Raw genomic sequence first — 6,095 nt, 5'->3', positions numbered from 1 at the left:
TATCTGAATGTTCAAGAATGGTTCATTCCCTTACTCTGAAAATCCAAGGAAATTAGCAGGAAGCCTGCATTCATGAACAAGGTGCTTCTGATTCAACTCAAAACACAGAAAGGTGGAAGCAGGACATGTGACATTGTCTGAAGTGTGGATGAAGGGGTTCATTTAAGAAAAGCAAAGTCTATCTGAAATTAATTCTGGTGAGGGACAAGAAAAGCTTGTACAGGGATAGCAGGAGCAATGTGGCACTACTGCTTAGTGGGGGCAGGAGACTAACTTACAAAGGACATGGAAAAGGCCAAGTTAATCAATGCCTTCTTTGCTTTGGCTTTTACTCTTAGGACCTGCCTTTAGGAATCCCAGGTCCCTGAGATGCCTAGCAAATTCTGGAATAAGAAAGACACCCTTGGTGGAGGAAGATCAGATTAGGAATGTAAAAGCAAACTGAACATAAGTTTTGTTTTAAATTCCTAATTGGTTTTTCAGCCTTGAATTAACTAATGACTCAAACCAACATGCACTGAAAGAAAACACTTCTATACTGAAGCAGTTTTTAGAACTTCCCTGAAGTTTAATAATCACATATCAATGGATTTAGAGTGGTGTGGGTTCATTGCAGTTCATTAACCTGTAAAATAATTAAGTGAAATTTTAAATAAAACAGACTTCTCAACATTTTTATTTCACACCATGCCAGTGATGGTGAAGAAAGCCAAAAGCCTCCCGTAGCATTGTGGGTATTTGTCTAACTTCATAAAATTGTTGAGTTTGAACAAAATCTCAGAATAAATCCTGATTTTTACATAGAGTAAAATCAGTATCTGTGTGTACTTTTCTATTCATACCATGAAGTTATTTTCCTAGTATATCTGATGTTTAGTGCACCTTGATTCATTCATGGGAGATTGTTTTAGTTCCCTCTTTGATGAAGGTGCTTATTTGGTGTTTATTTCCCTCTTGCACTACTCTCACACAGGTACTAAAACGAGGATGATTCTCCTGCATTATTTTAGCCGTGTTGGGTTGGGAATAAATCTGCTCATTCATGCTAACTGTGAAGATTTGATTTCTGCAGAGGCTGATGTCCTTCTGCCCCCACAGATATATATTATTTCCTACCTCTGTTGAAGTAGGAGAATTGTCTTACCCAAGAGTGCTCTTTCCTGTGCATCTAAGACTCTTGCCTCAGTTAACTGTGTTGGATAATGTGAGGGAGAAGTAGAGAAAGGGGAAGGGAAGCCTTGTCCCTTCTCTGTGTATCAGGTAGAAGTTGGCAGGAGATGAGCTTTTTAAGCTGTGTTACAGAAAATGTGCTGTGTCTTTTGTAGGACAGGGAAGCAGAGCTGAGGTTGCATTGCCAATACCCTTTCTTTATTTCTCATCATATAATAGCTGAGCTTCATTCTTGTCCCTCTGCATGCTCTGGGCAGTAGCTGTACTATCTATGATAGTATTTTATGTGAAGCTGCTAGTTTTTACTATTGTATCTTTGAAATACTGACCAGTTAAATGTCTTGATGTGACAGAGAAAATAACTGGAAACAAGTTCCTGCTGTTCAGGCTGTGTGTGTTGCCCATTTTTGCCTTTATAACAGGAACTCTTTCTTCAGTGAACTAAGAATTATGCTATTTTCAGACTAAAACAAAAAGGAAAGTGACTTCATAAAGTGATGACTGTCAGGAGTGTTGGGTCTGTTCCAGTTATGCCAGTCAGTTGAATTGTGAGCACATAGAGGGGGAGAACGGGGAGATGGCTCATGGCACACTCTTCCAACTGCTGCACTCAAACTACTGGGACTCTCTGCTTGAGATTAGTGATCATGGATGAAGGATGTGATCAATGCCTCAAATAGGGGATTTCAGGATGACTGAGTTACTGTATTTCACTCATCAAATGGTGAGCTTGGAGAAATGAAGGAATTACCTACTGAAAATCAGCTTTGGGAGGGAGAATAATAAAGTGAACATAAGTAGTGATTGTACATTTCACAATCAAACACTTTTAATCTGGACTTCTAGGGAAGGGAAGAAGAGAAAAAGATGATAAATTTAAAGAAGGAACAATTGAAAAACTGCTGAGGGAACATGGCAAGGCTTTCCTTTGGTTATGTCAGATGTCACTTGCTCAAAATTTCATGCCAGAAGGCTGCTGCTTTTCCCATCCTACTACAAGGTCACTGATAAGCAGGTGATAGATGCAAGTGAAGTAGCAATAGAGACATCCCACCACCCCCACTGCATAGCAGCACTTTTTTTTTGATCTTGTTTTGGATGACAATGTGTACTGCTCAATACCATTATTTTTGGAAGGGTTTTAAAAACAGAATGAGCTTGGACCATATACTGCAGGTTATGTCTGAAGTGGAAGAGGTAAAAGTTGCTTTCATCTTTAAATAACTGTTCTGCAGATTTAGAGGTCCCTGAGCAGAGAGTCTCACTCCTTTCTGCACAGGAGGTGGATCTAGCACTTTCCTAAGGAAGACTGTTGGGAAAGGGGAAAGTCAGGCAGCTCTGAAGAATCTGGCCTGGCAGGGAGCAGAGAACCCTCATGAAGCTGCTGTGGGTGACAATCCTGGTTAGTAGCTACCTTTCTTGTACCTTCTCACTTCTGTAAAGTATAGGGGGTTTAAGACACCCCTTCTTCCTTCTCTCCCTGCCCTTTTTGGGGGCAGAAATGATGACTGATGATAGAAGAACTGGTTCCTTTCTCAACCTCTTTCAGTGTTAAATGTGTTGTGAGGTGAACCTTGGAGAAAGGAAATATGCCAATAGAAGTCCAAGACTCCTGGTAAAGAGGTATGGGGGGACATTTGCAGCAATTCTGTTGGTAGTGAAGCCCTAGCAGAGATGATGTTCTGCTGTTCAGGTACACCATCAGTGAAACTGAGGGTAGTGTGTCAATGACTACTACATACATGGCATGCTGAACATGAAGCATTTATTTATGTGAGCAATACATTAACAAGTGGCAAAGTTATACACTAAATTTATGTAGAAATGTATTTCCTCCCACTCCTCCACACACCAGTCAACCAAACCAGGGGAAGAACTCTCAGTCCAAAAAAGATGAAAAACAGCTACAGCATTCCACACACTGAAACAAACTCGTTTCCTTCCCAGAGTGTCCCTCACAAGACAGACTCAAGAACAGCTGAATTTCATACTGTGCAATGTGTTGTAGGATGATCCTGCTAGAGCAGGGAACAGATAACCCCAGTGGTGGTCCCTTCCAACCTTAGCCACTCCGTGATTTTGTTTCATTCAGTACCTGCCCAGTCACAGCCTACTAAAGAACTTGGGAGTCTGTAACCTAAACTGGACAGTGTTTATTCTCTCCAGTTAAAGAATTAAAGTGCATTACAGCAGCTGTATCCTAACTGCTCACAAAGCTTGTGTTCCATTTCCTTAACAAAAATAGTTCTCTGTGAAGACTTTGAGTACTCCATCACCAGTATATCTACTGCTACAGAGTATGTGTGGACTACTTCTGGATTCTGAGAAGTTTTGGATGTAGTCTAACCTACAAATAAAAGAATTTTTTTACACATATAGGGAGCTATGGTTCATATGACTGTCTACATATATACAAAATAAATTTAACTCTGTTGTCATTTGGGATTCAGGTCCATCTGAGGAGTCTGCAGAAGTCATCCAGCTTCCACTAAAGCTTGAAATGCAGTCTACCTCTAGACAAATATCAGGGATATTATTTTCTTTTTAGCAAAAAAGTAGATTAGTAACTGTACAGTAGGTAAAAAGCACTCCTTAAAAAAAATACAGAAATTACACAATAGGCTGTAGTAAAGTGCCTAGCAAGAATATAAAGGACACAAGAATCAGTGTAAGCAGACAAACAACATTGCATCCTTGCTACCCTGACTTCTCCACAAATTCTCCTGCATGCATTGTAACACTGACACTGGTCAGTGTGTCAAAAAGAGAAATTTTCACTTTGTTATAGAAAGTATTAGAGAGTTTAAAGCCAAGAGTACAGTCATATCATCAGAAATTATACTTTGGAGCATGATTAGCTTGATTTTGTCCATACTATACACAGAGAGAACTACCAGGAACCCTCAAAGCCTGCTGACAGTGCTCTTCATGGAGACACAGCTCATGGCCATCCAAATGTAGCTACAGCCCTCATGCCCAGAGCTGCTCAATATTTACCTCTGAGCTACCATCCTTTCTTTCCTGTTCTCCTCCCTTCATCGGTGTCTGTTTCCCTTGGCTCCATCAGTTTTCTCTGAGGGGGACAGCCTCTGGCTGCAACAAAACTGCAGATTATTTAGGGCTATTGTGCTTTCCAAGTGTGACTTCTGAGACATGGAGAAGCCAGGATTTCTGATCCCTTATCCCTGTCCTTTCTCTACTTTGATCCCCAGCCTTACTGAGAGATCTCAGAGGCCTGCATACAGAGAGACTGACATCTGTATTAGAGAGATCCATTTCCATGATGTGTTTTGCTGGGGAAGAAATTTTTTGTCTTTACATAAAAATATGACGCAAGATACACTGAAGCTGAATTTCAATTTCCTACTCAGTATTTTTAAAAGCATGCTCCATGGCAAACCACCCTGTGACTAACTGCATAAAAAACAAGACTCTACAGCTAGAGAACCTGAAGTGTTAAAAAATATATTTTCCCTCTCCCCCTTATCCCTTGACAAGTTCGCCTTTAAACAAACACGAATATGAGGTAAGCTGACAGAACAACACTGAATAAAGAGCTGCAAAAAATCTTTTGGTAACTAGATCTCTGCAGGCATCATGTAAACTGTATGCTACCTTCATGCTAGTTTAAAAAAGGTGTTCTACATCAAGGGATTCACACTCTGGCACTTCTGGCAATAAACAGATGTTTTCAGGCTGGTAAAATTTTCAGATAAAAAAAAAGGTAAAATAAATACATTTTCCCTCACTAGAGAAAAAAAAGCAATATTTTGCTACACCAGCTATCACTTAAAACCCAAGAAAAACAAACTTTGAAGTTACCTGCTGGTAGAAGAGTTAATGATAGTATATTCTGCTTTCAGAATTTTATCGCTTAGTCCTGCTGCCACTTTCCTAAACAAATGACTGGCATCTTGACAGTGTGAACAAACCTAATAAATAACTCAGGTCTGATAACAGAAGCACTTTCCTTTTTCACCTGAACTCAGTGTAATCTGAGAGGTTTTCACCTTTCTTTTCTGACTTGTCTTTTTATCTAGCCCCCTAGAAAGCATAACTAAGTTCCTCCTAAAGTTGTTTTCAGAACAGAAATTTGCATTTAAATGTAAACACTGATACCATAAATGTAGTGTATACAAAAGGCACAAGACAATTAGATTTGTGTTGCTGAAACTTCCTTGACTTTGAAAGCCAAAAATTCCTCTTTTATTCTGGTCAGTAAACTCTGATCCTAAGAAATCTGCTAGCTCCTAAATTAATTGAATGGGATTTCCTATATGCAGCCGCTTGGCTTTTTGGTATTGCAATCAAAAATCCGTTTCCTGTAAATGCAAATATCACAAGTTATAACAGTACATGGTATTCATTAAGTTATGCAGTAAGAAAGGCAGTGTCTTGAAGAAAAAGTGAAAAAAGAAATCTGAGACAAGAGAGATCTGATTAATAGGAAGTTAGGAGCATGAAAGACAGTGGCCCTCAGTAATTAACATAGGTTGGTAAAAAGCCTTTTGGATCCAAGTTCAGGGCCAACATTTGCTTCCCAAAAGAGTAAGAGCTTTAACTGGGACAATGAAATCCCATTTTGTAGGACCATTTTGTGAAGCTTCCATCAAAATCCCCAGCTGGCTGGTTTCATTTACATATTACCCATCTGAACACAGGCTTTTTATCACACCACTGAGCAGTGGCCCACTGTAACATTCAATTAACCAAAGGATTATTTGCCCTGTCAACAACTTTTCAAGCTATTGATAGTACAGATCTGAGGGAAAACAGCTTTTATAATAATGTTTTCCAAAAAATGTTCCAAAAATAGTCAGACACTTCACTTAGGTCTTCTTATCTTCAAAGATTGCTCATCAAGGGCTCAAAAGAAAATACAGTCCACCAAGCCACTAAACTATTCCTAATCAACACTCACTGTT

This window comes from Cinclus cinclus, chromosome 5, assembly GCF_963662255.1.
Source record: "Cinclus cinclus chromosome 5, bCinCin1.1, whole genome shotgun sequence".
Lineage (NCBI taxonomy): Eukaryota > Metazoa > Chordata > Aves > Passeriformes > Cinclidae > Cinclus > Cinclus cinclus.
This window is presented reverse-complemented; position numbering follows the sequence as displayed.